The 16,181-nt window shown below is 41.7% G+C and overlaps 1 protein-coding gene and 1 long non-coding RNA gene across 12 annotated transcripts in view; one reads left to right on the top strand and one right to left on the bottom strand.

The window, feature by feature from the left end:
- LOC309533909 overlaps nt 1–13,530 on the top strand; it is a 126,650-nt gene extending 113,120 nt beyond the window's left edge. For all 8 annotated transcript variants that reach the window (XR_014220513.1, XR_014220514.1, XR_014220515.1 and 5 more), the window contains 2 exons: nt 11,564–11,694; nt 12,654–13,530. This is a non-coding gene — a long non-coding RNA (uncharacterized lncRNA). The remainder of the gene's footprint in view (nt 1–11,563; nt 11,695–12,653) is intronic.
- The window catches only part of NR5A2 (nuclear receptor subfamily 5 group A member 2), a 114,146-nt gene that overhangs the window by 64,048 nt on the left and 33,917 nt on the right, over nt 1–16,181 (bottom strand). The gene's annotated exons all lie outside the window — the stretch shown is intronic.

Raw genomic sequence — 16,181 nt, 5'->3', positions numbered from 1 at the left:
CACATATCATGCTAAGCTATGGGTGCGGAACCTTTGGCCCTACAGATGTTGCTCAGCTACAATTCCCATCAGCCCCAGCAAGCATGGCAAGCAGCTCCCCACATCTGTATTAAACCATGGTGACATATGAGTTGAAATGAGCCCAAGTGAGCCTCGGGCCACACACTTGAAAAGTCATAGAATCACAGAATTGTGGAAATGGAAGGGGGCCTGATTATCAGAGTCCACCACCTCTCGTAGGAGTCTGTTTCACTGTCAAACAGCTCTTACTGTCAGATAGTTCTTCCTAATGTTTAGTCCCTTTCCCTCCTGGCTGCACGGTTTACTTAAACTTCATCTGCCGTTGCATCCAAACTCAGTTTGGATGTGAGTCCAGCTCCCACCAGCCCCAGCTGGGATTTGTAGGCTAAGAGCATCTCGAGGGCAGATTAGCCACCTTTTCTTTACACTAACTGTGGTTAGTTTAAGCAAGCCACCTTCATAACCTGTAGGTAACAGTTGGCTTGTTTTGTCACTGCCCCTGTTAATATGCTGTTTGGATTACCTGGAATCAGCCCAGTTGCTACGTGTGTGTGAAAGGTGCTTATGCAGTACTGGAAAACCAGTAAGACTGGGTGGATATTGTGTGTTAGGTTGGCAGAGAATGCAAAACTCAGCCTAGGTGAGGTGTTTGTAGGAGGGGAAGGAGCAAGATTCTTTACTTATTTTGATAATTTATATGCCGCCTATGCAAAAGTCACAGGGGGATTTACAGCAAAGACAAGCAAGATGTAAAGAATACATCAAAATACAGTGGTGCCTCGCAAGACGAAAAGAATCCGTTCTGTGATTCTCTTCGTCTAGCGGTTTTTTCGTCTTGCGAAGCAAGCCCATTGACGGATTAGCGCTATTAGCGGCTTTTAGCGGCTTATCTGCTGATCGGATCAGCTGATAAGCGGCTTAGCGGCTTAGAAAAAGGGGGGGAGGAAAAAAAACCAGCAGGAACTCGCAAGACATTGTCGTCTTGCGAAGCATGCCCATAGGAGATTCGTTTTGCGAAGCACCTCCAAAACGGAAAACTCTTTCGTCTAGCGAGTTTTCCGTCTTGCGAGGCATTCGTATTGCGGGGCACCACTGTAAGATATACCCTAAAATATGCAGTACAACAATTAACACTAAATAATTATTTATTAATGTCACCAATGTCAACTAATCCATTTATCTTATGTATCTCTTCCTCCAAAGGTCCACCCCAAAAATATGCATCTGAACCAACTGCCTCCTCTGGAAAGTCCTCCTGATCATTCAGAGATCTGAAACTATAGATGCTCCACCACAGCATCCATTCATGCCCTTTACATCCATTCAACTCCTGTACAGAGTACCATAAGCCAAAAGAGAGAGGCCACTGTCCTTAAGGAGCTTACAATTTTAAGATTCAGCAGTGGAGGAAGTTGTGCATAGGCAGGGGGGAAAGGAAGGAAGATCAAAAGGCCAAAAACATGAGAAGGGGATGCAAAAGGATTTGCCAAAGACAGTGAGGGAAGATTATGTTTACAAATTGGGCCACAGAAGTGCTGTCTGTGAGATGCTCTCCTTGTTCATGACTTCAGAATTACAAAAATTCACATATTTTAGCTAAATTACCTCCGAACTAATATCGTGATTCTCCAACAATTTATGCTACCATTCATCTCTGTATGTGCAGTGAACTCACTGTGCTAGACTCCCACCATAAGGGCTCATCTGCTTCCTTATGACATCTGGATCTCATCTACTAGTTTGTAGTTTTCTCCTGCTCTGATCATTTATCAAAGATACTAAGTGTTCCCTGACATTTCCTACACACATTCCACATATCATTGGCAAGGTAAGAAATACAGTAGAAGCTTTGCAAGAGCTCAGCTGACTGGTTAACTCAAGTTCTCTGCAAGTCAATGTACAAAACTAAGTTAACAACAGATGGATCAACTTTGCTATCTACAGGAACCTACAAACAGCAGACCAGAAGCAACACCAACATTTTGATCTATATATTAGACTAAAACTGGGACTTCCTTGGTGTTGGAGTCCTTACTGCACAAAGTAATGACACCTACAGAGACCTGTTAAATATGTGACCAGGATGAATTAGTTTTATTTCAGTCAGAGTACTCTATTAAGAATCAAAATTTGCCTGTTTCGGGTTTTAAAATGTTGAAAGGTCTTATTTGTCACAGACAGTCAACAGCCATGTCCTGCAAGTAAGTCAAATAAGTTCTTATATAACCCACTACACTCTGTGGCCTTTGCACTCAAAACACGTTTCCTGTCAGTAAGGGAAGCAGGAGTAGGTCTCAGCAGCTGAAAGACTTATCAGTAAACATACTCTGTTAACAGCTTGTTCCTGAAAGTAGTAAGCAAAATAGTCATGATCTGGCAGTACACTAGATAAAGCTGATCTGCACATGGGGATCTGTGGCCTACAACTGGGTCATGATAACCTTTAGGCGCGTGGCACCGGGGGCACTATAACCTTTGGCGTGGGGGGGGGCAGAAGAGAAACAACCATGTAATCTCTGTTTACGTGTAGCTTTTTGCAGATGTTATGCTGAGGATGTGCACAAAGAGTGCATAATCCTTCTCCCTCCTCAACACATGATCAGTGTTCACAGATTTATAATATGTGCACAGCTATGTGGGCAGAAATTAAGAATGACTGACAAAAACAGAAAAGCAGGAAAATGATAAAGAGAGGGAGATACAGTTAAGGTAAAAGTGGCTGGGATTCATAGGCTCACATGGTCTTCTATGTGTATATTTGGGGTTTTGGTGGGACCTTTTTATCACAGATTCCCCATCTGTGCACAGGAGTGATATAAGCATGCTCATTTACAGCTCAATCCCAGCAAAGGAGCACATTAGTTGGACATACAGTTTGCTGGACTAGCACAAAGCTGTGAAATATGGTGTTGTATGGGCAATGCAACGATTCTGCACTGGCCTGTAGATTCACACACACAAAAGATGAGTGTAAGCGTGTCACAGACCTACAGAATGTATCTGCGCAAGCTATTGCCACTTCTAATATGGCTTACATTGCAAGTTCAAAAGGAAAAGGCACAGTGTAACCCAGATAAAAGTACCAGTGCTCTTCTTTGAATAGTAGATAAGCAAAGCAAACAGCCCTCTGTCCCTTCAACCATGTACATAAATATGAGGCAAACACTCAACATGCAATGGGCAAATATCAGATACAGGGGATTCTTTCATCTCAAAAAAGGAGGGCAAATCATGCATATGTGACTTGTTGTCTACATGGAGTACACTGGAAAGGGCAGGAGAGTATCCTCTTCTACTAAGTGTCTACTACATGAGGAACTTAACTGGCCTGTTAAACATATGATCAAGGTCCCTATGCCAACATCACACCTTGGATTAATGGGCCTACATTGGCTATGCTGTTGGAAGGAGAGTAGCAGATCATCTAATGCACTACCACTCTGCATAGGCTGAAAACACCCCCAACCACCTTTTGAAAACCATAGGAGATCCCTCAGTTAGCCTTGGTATTGCATTTCATTGTGGAATTCCTCTGATATGCACATTTCCTCCAGTGCTGGACCCAAGTCTATTCTTGTAGTTTTTTATTCCTGCAGATGGAATACTGGCCCAGGAAGGAGGACACTGTGTGATAAAGGAGCGTCTTATGAATATGAGGCAATCCAGCTAGCCTGTAAAAATAGTTCCATAGCTCCTGGTTCTGGCCCAGCTCAGAAATGAATGCATTGCCAAGAAACATACAACCACACCATTGGGTCCATCCAGCCAAATATTATTTCATATTGGCCATGAGGGTTTCAGAGATGGGTCTTTCCTGGCCTACCGACTTAAGATCTCTTGAACTGCACATTTTAAAGTTGAATCTGGGCCTTTCTGCATGTGAAGCATGTGCTCTGCCACTGAGCTATATGCCCTCTTCCCATCTAAGAGAGGTTACTGTAAGAATTATTGAAAGGATGTGTGTTCAGTGCCTGGAGGCTGTGCAAATGTTCATGCTTCATTTTACATCCCAGTCTCAAAAGTAGCCCTGGGAAAATCCTGTTCAGGGGATGATAGAAATGGATAAAACTAGGTGCAAATGATTTGCACTTGTATTCTCAATTGTGTTCAGGTATGAGCGCTTGAATCACAGTTCCTTGTTAAGTGATCCCCACTCCTCTCAATGGTGCTAACCAGAGCTTTTCTTCTAGAAAAAAAAGGTGCTGGTACTGCGTACTATTATTTACTTATTTAGACCAACAAAAATGCAGAAATGTTAAATATCTGTCCATTGGGGAGTAGAATTAGAAGGGGGGAAATGAAAGAGGGCGTTGCAGGGAGGCATATTTAAATGCTGCCACAGTGGCAAATAAAATTACTGTGGGTTTGCATCAGATAAAGCACAGATAAAAACAAAGAACTGAGTTCCACTGAAACCAGTGAGATTTATTTTCAAATGTACACATACAGGATTTAAGTTTCAGTGGGCTCAAAAAAAAGGGGGGGGGGAAGCATTTTCTGTTAACCAGTTTGTGCATCAGGATTCTTTTTTATTCTGTTCTGAACAGCCAAATATCAAAGTAAGAGTAACTATAAAATCCCATACAACAGTGATAGTATTTGTCAAATCTGTCCTCTTGTTCTTAACAACTCCAAAATGTTACTTTGCTATGTGCATCGTTATGTAGGCTATGGTCACTATAAAGCCTTTTATTAAGATTCCTTCCCCTCCCTTACACACACACAAACACACACAATTGATTCCTAACATTGTTTCTGTTTTCCTTTTGCAAGGCCGCCCCTTATCAAGTTATGTATGAATGAACAGAAGTGCCTTTCATCCCTCTCTCCCTCCTCCCAAACTTGCCTTAGCGGTTCAAAAGAAATGACTAAAATAGCAGCAGCAAAAATCCAGCCTGCAGCCTGCCAGAAGACCCGCACGCGTCCCATTCTTAAAGGCATGTGAAAGGTTGGAGAGCTCAGCAAAAATTTTATGTACGGGAGCAGGCCCAAGGAAAACTCACACGCCATAACCAATTGTGGACAGAGGATCATCTATCAGCAGACAAATGCAGGATCTCCAGAATGTCTCTCCTCAAATGAAATAATATATCTTTGAAAGCCAATGCCTGTTTTAGGCCCGAGGCCCATATATCAAGCCTGAGAGGCTTGTGGATACGCTCCAGGGCCATTAACCTTCCACCTGTTTCCCCTTGTCCTTCAGGATGAGACCCTGCCCTTGATTTTACTCCCTTCCCTTGTTCATCTTCCGACAGAGTGCAAATGTAAAGCAGAGGGCCTGCGAAATAATTCAAAGGCAATGGACCAGGGACATGGTTACAAATCTCTGCCACTGGCACTGTGACTTATGCAGGCAGTTTGTCACACATGAGCCAGGTGACCTCTATGACATAACAGAGAAAAATATCGCCAGAGATCAAAAGAGGAGACTCAGGGCTCTGTGGCTAACTTGAGGGGTTACAAAGCGATATTAGAGAAGAACAGAAAATTTCCCCTTTTCTAAAGCCTCCCACCAGCTCAATCAATACAGCTAGGAAGTCTGTTTCTCAACATACAATATTTTACACTTAACAAACGGGGAGGGGGCAACTTCTTTGTAACCTTTTTTATCTTATGTACAAAGAGGGACAATAGTACAAATAGTTTTAAACTCCCCCCCACTCCCATTTCAATCTTTTGTCTAGAAACATCTCACAGGTGAAAATCTTGTCTACTTTGTTAACACATTCCTATTCTTACACCGAGCCTCACCAAGAAGAGTTTGGACTTGATATCCCGCCTTTCACTCCCCTTTAGGAGTCTCAAAGCGGCTAACAATTTCCTTTCCCTTCCTCCCCCACAACAAACACTCTGTGAGGTGAGTGAGGCTGAGAGACTTCAGAGAAGTGTGACTAGCCCAAAGTCACCCAGCAGCTGTAGGTGGAGGAGCAGGGAAGCAAACCCAGTTCACCAGATTACGAGTCCACCGCTCTTACCCACTACACCACACTGGCCTGAGTCACCCACCCACATGCAACTGTGTTAGACACTGGCTCTTATTCATTTGCTGCACATTGCCTTTGTGTAATAACAGCTGCAACTCATGCAAGTTCAGCAATGTGAGAATGGGCCTTCTCAGTAGTGGTTCCCTACTTATGGAATGCTCTCCCAGGGAGACATGCTTGATAACATCACTGTCAAGGCAAGGCAGAAATGTTTCTTTTCCACCCAGCCTTGGGGCCTTAAATTATCTGTGGCCTCCTTCGGTGCGTGGGAAGTGTTAGTTCTGCTTTTATATAAATACAAGTGTGTTTTTAGCTTTTACGCTGGCTTTAATATATGTCCTATTTTTCATAAGTCACTTTGGGTTACTTCTTGTTAAAAGCAACTAATAAGGGCAATAGTTCATCACCAACAACAGCAACATTTAATATATGGGGATAGGACCTTAGGTCCATTTGGGCATGCATTTACATCAGGGGTGGGGAAGATGTGGTCCTCCAGATGTTGTTGGAATACAGCTCCCATAATACCAGAGCGTTGACTGTGCTACCTGGGGCTGATAGGAACGAGTGCGACAACATCTAGAGGAGCATGAGCTTCTCATCACAGATTCCATGAATGTGCACTAGAGTCAACATGTGTCAAAATGTACCTCTTCCCATCATTTAGAAATTTTACTTCTGGGTCCCTGGAGGAGGGGCTGAAATATGACAAAGTATTCTACAGCATTTCAGTGCACACTAGCAACATTTTGGAAATACATGACTAACATCTGCCCCAAAAGCAGAATGCCAACCAAACTGGAAGAGTGATTTTCCAGTCAGGTATCAAAATAACAAGGAATGTCTCTGGTAAATAAGTAGAGTTGGATTGCATGAAATCTCAAACATCAGCAATGGGCAAATTTTGATGCGTGTTTGTGTGTGTTTAAAAAAGACTACCGTATTTTTCGGTGTATAAGACTAGGTTTCCTCCCTAAAAAATAATGTCAAAAATTGGGGGGGGATCTTATCTCCCCCCATTTTCTTAAATCTGAGTCCCCCCAAAATAGGGGTTGTTTTATAGATGGAAAATTACGGTATTTATGCAAATAAGCTGTGAACTAGAACTGTGTTCAGTGTTATGTTCATAATTTTCATGGACTGTTCATTTTTCAGTTACAGATAGGTAGCCGTGTTGGTCTGCCATAGTCAAAATAAAAAATTCCTTCCAGTAGCACCTTAAAGACCAACTAAGTTAGTTCTTGGTATGAGCTTTCGTGTGCATCTGAAGAAGTGTGCATGCACACGAAAGCTCATACCAAGAACTAACTTAGTTGGTCTTTAAGGTGCTACTGGAAGGAATTTTTTATTTTGTTCATTTTTCAGGCACTCATCCTAAATAATTAAAACACTTATGAGGGACAGAGTTTGCCCATACCCTATTTTTAAGGAAATGTAAAATGTTTGCCTAAACAAACTTTGTTTGCTTCTACCTTCCATTTCAAAACTACATGTTTGCAGAGTAGGGCAGAATTTTTTCCCAAAAATGATGCAATAACTGCTTTAATATGGAGAACTAATATAATAAAGAGTAAATTGGTGTAGAAATGCAATTCAGAGTGTTATTTTGTTATGTCATCCCCACTCTGAAAACGGTAAATAACTGCAATGGATAGGAAGAAGCTCTAATTTACAATAATTTAAAGCTATCATTTCCCCAAAGAACACAGGGCAGTAGACACTGAGAAACAAATTTGCTGACAATTATATTTGTACAATAAAAAAATGTAATATACACTACAATGCTGATTTGAAAACGCATAGCGTATAAAGCTGTGGCTTTCAACTACAGGAAATAGTCAATTGGAAAGAACCAAACCTTAATTAGAATGAATTTATTATTTCAATTCATCAGCTCAAGTTGTACACATGACATGTCCCAGCTGTTTTGTGCATTCAGGATTTCTCTGCTGGGTGCAGATGAAAGAACAAGGCCTATTACAATCCGCCCTCACTCCTGCAGTGACTTAATGGCTTGTCTGGTATGGATATTTAATTTTTCCCCTTTTCATAAATTATTATCTGCCTTTACAATCCAGTGAATGATGATGAAGCACGATTCCTGAATGTAACTGTTCAACTTTATTCTGAGACACCTGTGAACATTACAGTGAGGGTCAAACTAGATGAGATGTTAGACATCCATGATTAGATCTCATATTCTTGCCCCCCATCAATAGATGTGTATATACCCACCCACCCCTTCCATGATTCCCTTAGAAGCATAGCATTGGGAACAGAATTTGACTCTTTCTTCCTGTGTTGTTATTTCAGAGTAAATTATCCCTGCTAGGGAAGCTTTATGTGTACCCATATATTTTCCTGAATACTGCAAATAGCAGCTTCCAGGCAGGGCCAGGACCAATACATTGTTCCACCTGAGGCAGTGCAACAAAGGGCACCCCTCTCCCACTGAGGCACATCATGTCCAAGGCGTGCAAAGTTATTTTGGCACCTAATCCCACAAATGCTTCTTCCCCTTCCTGACAAAAAAATCCAGACCCAATAAATGAAATAACTAACAATTTGCTGCACTCAGTCTACATGACACCCAACTTGCCCCCCTGAAGCAACTGCTTCATTCAGCATAAAGGTAGGGCTGCCCCTCTTCTTGGGTGGGGTGAGATGGAGAAGGGAAATATTTACATCAGGAAAATGTCATTGGGAAAACAGTAACACTCCTCCCCCAGCTTCTTTTAAATGAATGAATGAATGATGTGATTGCAGAGTCTGAGCTTGCTTTTTTTAAATAAATGAATGAATGAATGCAAGTCACTAACCCTTCCAGAAATCGAGTTACAAATCAAAAGGTGTGAGCTGCTGCCTTTGCAGAGCTGTTCCAAAAATCTGCAGGGCTCCTCCCTTCTCCCACTCTGATTGGCTGTGAAGTAATCATCTCCCCTTCTCTGAACTCAGGATAGCTCAAGCTAGTAGAGCATGAGACTCTTAATCTCAGGATTGAGGGCTTGAGCCCCATGTTAGGCAAACGATCCCTGCATGGACTAGACGACTCTCGTGGTCCCTTCCAACTCTACCATTCTGTGATTCTTTGGAGCGAAAAATGAGTGTGTGGAAAGTGGTTGCAATTTCCACTGAAAGCAAGTCCTACTGAATTCACTGGGACTTAATCCTGAGCAGACATGATTGGAATCACACTGCAGTTTCACTGCTGTGAAAATAGCATTGTAAAATCAGAGCAAAGCAAGAGATTTGCTCCCTACCCCCACCAACCCGTAGGCAGGTAAGAACCAGGAAGTGAGACGGGAGGTGAGGTTCTCCTCCCGTCTATTTGGCTGGTCCAGTAAATCCTTGCCCACAATGAAATGTATAAAAAGTTGTGACAGCTAACCTGAGTTTGGTTCCAACTTGAAATCCGATTAGCCCATTCTAAAGTATACCGCTTAATGTTGCCCCAGAGCAGTTCTGAGTGTGACAACAATCATACTGAGCCACTCAGTGCTGACTCTGGAATCGTGACAATAACACACCAGTGTTGTATTGATATTACATGAGTGTTTCTGGCAGATACTCAATGACAGATATTTAGGAACGGGTTGCAAGACAGTTCAAACCAAATTAAGTCTCACTGGATTGCATCTGTAGTTTGAAAAAACTGTGCAGATTTAGTACAGATGTAACATCAGCTCCCCATGGTTTGCAAATCAGGAGTCAGCCTTAGAGATGAATTCTTCTATGCCATCCCTAAAGAAAATTCTTCCCTTGTCAACAATAACCAAGGTTTAGAGTTACTTGCACACCAACATTAACCATGGTTCATTTGTAAATCAGAATTTGAAGCTATGGTTTGAAGTACATTTTCAGACTATAGTCATGAGAAAACTTTGTTAGCTTTAACTATGTACAACTGCATACTGGTTAATGCTGAACAGGTAAGATGCAGAAATTTGCTGTGGAGAAAGGAGGAAGAGATTGTATATATTTCCCAAAGCTGGAACCTGATTTGCAAATGGTGGTTTGAGGGAAGCCAGCGTTATATCTTTACCAGATTACCTTCATATGCTCTTTCAGAGTTATTTTGCCAATGTCTAGGTACTGTATTTATTTATTCTGTTCTTACCACAAATGAAAACAAAGTGAAGCGGGGAAACTGGCTGTCTAAAGGAAATCGTTTAATGAAACTACCGTTTACTGTTAACAATATGCCTTGAGATGATGTCTAATGTTATAAAGGTTTCTGGAAACCCAATGAACCCTTGAAAAGGAATGATGTGGCAGTTAAAAAAAATCTTATATATTGAAGATCAATTTCTTCTGTGTTTTGTCAAAAGCATTTCAAGCATCCTATACTAAACATTGCTAAAAAGTAATGTTAATTATGTGGCTGATGATACCTTAAAACCATAAAATAAATATTACTGAAATACAAATGCCTTTTTTAAAAAAAGCAATAGATCCAACTATTGGTTTTGTGGCTTAACAATGATTTTACTCAGACTACAACTTTGTAATTATCCCTAAATCTTCTTTAAGCTTCATGTTTATTTCTGAGACATAATTATGTTGAAGAGCCAAACAGATATTATATTCATGGGAACAAACAGGGTCAGTTACATACAATCTTGTTTTAAAATCTGATTGGCAACTGAATTAGACTAAAAGTATTTGATTTAAGGTGATTTTTTTTAGTCAAATTAAACACAATGCTTAATGTCCAAACACTTGTGTTGAACTAACATGTATAAGCATAATGATTTGATAATGGGAAATTACAGAAGAATTATATTATTGCATGAGAATTATATCTAGAACTTTTATAAAGGATCATATTATGAATCTTTTTAAAAATACTTATTAATATTAAAATGGTATAGTCAGCTTTCTAGGTGGTTTTCTGCACCTGTTCCACCGCTAAATATATTGGGGAGTTTCTGGAAAAATATTTTTTTAAAAAACCTCTAAAAGCACTTTAGCAAAGTGTATGCATATCTTTAATACCACTCATGATACCTAGAATAAGATTGGCTATTTTGTTCTGGCCAAACATAAAATGGAATTTGTTTTTAAATAACAATACAAACTTTATGTTATGAAAATACTGGACATGACATTGCAACAGTTAAATCATTTTTTAAAAAAATTCAGTTGATTTATCCTCATGCTCAAAATCTCTTCAACTAGAATAATTCAGATCGAAACAAATTTAACTCTGGCTATATTCTGATATTTCACAATACTTCTGAGAACAGAGAAAGTAATATGCAAACATACTGGCAAATTTGGCAAAACAGATGCTAAATTTTAATGAAATCTAAGCTACCTGTGCACAGCATATTAAGGTCTGTTCCCATGTAATCATTTTCCCTTAAAAAGAGCTTTACACCTAGCAGAAGAAATACAAGCCCTTTTTTGACATGATCCCCCCCTCGTGCCCCCACCCTTGCATTCTTTTCCATCCACAAACAATTTCCGTTGGGAAAAGTGCCACGTAATATTGACAGTGACAACAAATTGTATAGCCTGGTGAACATCTGTTTCCGACTCCCTCACTGATACTGCAGGTTGGCTACTTAGGAGTGAGTTCGTCTTCCCAAGCTGTCCAGCCACAAAGGAACTGGAAACTGCTGGTACGGAATGGACAGGTTTTATTATTGGAACACAGGAAGACTTTATCACCCTGCTGGGATGATCCGTATCTTCTTTTTTTTTAATAGATTGGAAGCTAGGTTTATGTTTGAAACAATATTCCGATGGGTAAATGTGTGCTAATAGAAAAGAAAAAACACATCCTTCTCCAGCATGTCCTTCAAATACATAACTAGCTTGGATACAAACTTATGCAGCATAAACATCATTTTGTATTAGGCTGTCAGTGACAAAAACTGTTAGAAAATCTATTCCTTCTAAGTGTGTGGGGAGTGGGGGCTTCAATTGGTCAGGAAGGAGGGAAAGGAATTTGGCATATATATATATATATACAGTGGTACCTCGGGTTACATACGCTTCAGGTTACAGACTCCGCTAACCCAGAAATATTACTTCAGGTTAAGAACTTTGCTTAAGGATGAGAACAGAAATCACATGGCGGCGCGGCAGCAGCGGGAGGCCCCATTAGCTAAAGTGGTGCTTCAGGTTAAGAACAGTTTCAGGTTAAGAACAGACCTCCGCAACGAATTAAGTACTTAACCCGAGGTACCACTGTACTCGGAGGCTTACTACAAGCAGGCCCTGCAACTAAATGATTAGGTGTGGAATGCTGCTGTTCATGATTGTAGCATCTCTACTCCATCCCTCCTCCGCAGTTTTCCTTCTTTTGCTCCAACAGTCAATCAGCATTCCCTCACAAATGAGCATGCTCAAATCTCACTGGGCTGTTTTTAGGAGTCCTTCCTCCCTTAGGCTCCCTGCCCCACCCCAGATCATTTGTACTTCCGCAAACCTTCCAGGAGGGAGACCCCTTTGGCCACCAATACCTTCCTCTTGAGTGTAGTTTATATAGCCTTTTTGGCTATATAAACTACTTGCAGGTGGCTGGACTAAATGACCCTTGTGGTCCCTTCCAACTTTACCCTTCTATGATTCTATGGCCCTCACAGCCTGGACATCAGAAATAGAGGGGATGTTTGCATCACATTTGTTTCTTTACAGAAGAAGGATGACAGCAGATGGTGCTGAATGGGACGACGAGGTAGTTAAAGGAGGCGCACAGTACCAAAAGCAACAATACTTGGCAGAGATTTTTCTCTATTTTACACCACTGACTTTGAACACTCAGATGTGCAACGTAAATGCTCACTGTCACGATAAATATAGAGTCGCCTGTACAAGCCTGCAGCCCAAACCGATCACAGCCAGCAACAGAATGAAGATAGATGTTCCCATCGCGTCCAGCGACACCCCAGTAGGCTGATATTTCCTCTGTTTAGCAAACAGGCCTGTTAAGGAATTTCCTTGGCAAACAGACAACATGGAAACATCCTTCATCCCCATAGAATACATGAGCCAGCAAAAACCATTTCCTATGCTATGGCAACAATATCTGCGTAAGGTTAAACAAGACATTTCATACCATCCCTTACTCAGGCCACCGTATCTATTTCTGGACCTCTTCTTTTGTTCAACCTTTGCTAATAATAGTGACCCAGCTTAGGTGGTATTTATAGTCGTTAAAGACTTGTGGCTTGACTTTTCAGAACACTTTATTCATGTATATTTCCTGTGTTTATTGTTACCCTAGTTGGGTCTCTCTTATTTTAATCATTAAACGTACTCCATCCAAGATTTTTATTTAGTAACACATTTTCAAAGAAACTTTTCCTTCACCAAATGAGCAAGCTGGAAGCAGATCACTTCTCTCCTAGGTAGTTTGACTCTTTGTGTGTTTATTTTGAAGTAAGCCTCACTGTGTTCAGCCGGACTCGCTCCTTGACAGAAGCATAGGATTGCTGCCTTCATGTCAATGAAGAAAGCTTTTAGTATCTTTCCAGTTGCTAGGAGCAACATTGAAAACACACTGAAGTAAATAAAAGTTTTGCTAAAAGCGTGTCTGTCCATCTGGCCAAACATTTTTTCCTACTAAATTTACCTACTCAACCTGTCGTTTCCTTGACACAAATGCTACATTATTCTGCTTTTATTATTCTGTGATAGGGAAATCTGTATGTCTGTCTCTCACCATCACCTCTGGATGCGACTGGGCTACAATAGCAGCCACCATGGGTAATAGCTTTGCTGTCTTAATGGCACAGTCCTAGTGTTTATTACACTGTGGCAATAAAAGGGGGGGAAATGTGGTCCTAGCAATAATGACACCAGAACCATGTTGTGACAAGGAATGTGAGGTGATTACAGATGACCACCCACCACAGTGGTAACTGTTCAGCAGGATGAAACAGACTACCCCATGCAGCAGATTTTGGGATACCATTAGGTAAAGGGACCCCTGACCATTAGGTCCAGTCGTGACCGGCTCTGGGGTTGCAGCGCTCACCTCGCTTTATTGGCCAAGGGAGCCGGCATACAGCATCCGGGTCATGTGGCCAGCATGACACAGCCGCTTCTGGCGAACCAGAGCAGCGCACGGAAACGCCGTTTACCTTCCCACCGGAGCGGTACCTATTTATCTACTTGCACTCTGACCTGCTTTCGAACTGCTAGGTTGGCAGGAGCAGGGACCGAGCAACGGGAGCTCACCCCGTCACGGGGATTCAAACCGCCAACCTTCTGATCGGCAAGTCCTAGGCTCTGTGGTTTAACCCACAGCGCCACCCGCATCCATGGGAAACCATTAAAGGGCAGCAAAATGCTGATTATTTTGGATAGTAAGATACATTTAGCATCATAGAATGCCAATATGGATGTTGCCTCAAGACACCTGTGTGTCTAGGGCTGCTTCTGGAGGCAACATACTGGATTGTACTTCTAACCACTTGCTAAGTTAGTCGCACATAATATTCTACCAAGAGGTGGGAGAAATTCCTCCACTTCCCCTTCACCCTGGTAGGTTGACAACTTGGTGCCAGAAAGCGTCTCTTGGTGGCACCGATTTGGCCTCAGTGACAGAGCATCTATTTTGCAGGCAGAAGGGCCCAGTTTCAGCTAGATGGACCAATGGCCTTACTTGGCACAAGAAAGCTTTCTGTGCTCCTACATCCTATTTTCTGAGAGGACTGTGGATTGCCTGGCAGCTGTGGGTACACTGCCTTGAGTTCTATGATGGAAGGAAGGTGGATGATTAAATTTGCTACAGAAGTACCTATTCCCCATCTGCTTTTGCTTTATAGCCAAACTTGAATTAGAAGCTCCTAGCCACTTAATACAAGAAATCAAGATAAGCACATTTTTTACTTATGCTGTAAGGTGCTATGTACACAGGCTTCACCGTTTATTTCAAACATTCGTTAGCTGCTCTTCAGCTACGGCTTCCAGAGCATCTTCCACACAAAACAGAAAAATGCAATAAAACCATGTACAAACAGATCACAGCAGGCTGTAAAAACCCAGCATTCAAAGCAAAACCATTTTAAAGTCCTAAAAGGCCTGGACAAATCTTTCACCTGGCACCACATAAATAAACAGAATTGTATAAATGAATACATTCATGACAACAACTCTATATATGTGGATTGGATCCAGACTTACAGTGCAATTCTAAGTAGTAAGTCCTCCCAAGTTCAGTGGGGCTTACACTGTGATAAATGGGGTTAGGATTAAAAGGTAAAGGTAAAGAACCCCTGGAAGGTTAAGTCCAGTCAAAGGCGACTATGGGGTTGCGGCGCTCGTCTCGCTTCAGGCTGAGGGAGCCGGCGTTTGTCCACAGACAGCTTTCTAGGTCGTGTGGTCAGCATGACTAAACCACTTCTGGCACAACGAACACCGTGAGCGAAACCAGAGCGCATGGTAACACTGTTTAACTTCCCACCACAGCGGTACCTATTTATCTACTTGCACTTGGACTGGCTTTTGAACTGCTAGGTTGGCAGAACCTGGGACAGAGCAACGGGAGCTCACCCCATCACGCGGATTTAAACCACTGACCTTCTGATCAGCAAGCGCAAGAGAATCAGTGGTTTAGACCACAGCGCCACCCACTCCCCATACTTAGTCATACTTAGAGTGGACCTACCAAAAGCAATGAGACTTCAATTATTAATATTATTAGCCACTTCCCAACATTCTGGTATTTTGTCAACTCTTGTATGCATAAGAAACAGGCATCGGGGCCTGTTTAATAATTTCAATGCAATTATTATGTATGTCAGAACTTTTGGCTCTCCAGATGCTGCTGAATTAGAGCTCCTATCATCCCTGGCCATGCTTGCTCTGGGACTGATGTACACAGATTACTTTCAGTGCTCCAAAAGCATTATATAGCACATTACAATTGCTCCCCTTTTTTTGGAGCCAGGTGGCATTCTTCAGCAAGACAGCTTTAGCTCAGGGACTCCTAATTTTGCTTCAGTACAATAGATACATGGCATTCATGTTCTTTTATGAATTCCTTTATAACCTTTGAAAGACCGTGTCTTCCACATAATAAAGTGGTGTACTTTTAGGCACAAATAATAACAAAGAGTTCTGTAGATCAGATCAGTTGAGGAAGGGGTTGAACTAGATGAGCTCTAAGGTCCCTTCCAGCAAAAATACTGTGATTTTATGAAAGCTCTGTTGAGACCAGCA

Source organism: Podarcis vaucheri (genome assembly GCF_965113315.1).
Source record: "Podarcis vaucheri genome assembly, chromosome: 6".
Taxonomy (NCBI): domain Eukaryota; kingdom Metazoa; phylum Chordata; class Lepidosauria; order Squamata; family Lacertidae; genus Podarcis; species Podarcis vaucheri.
The sequence above is the reverse complement of the archived record's forward strand: the minus strand, read 5'-3'. Positions and strand labels throughout refer to the sequence as shown.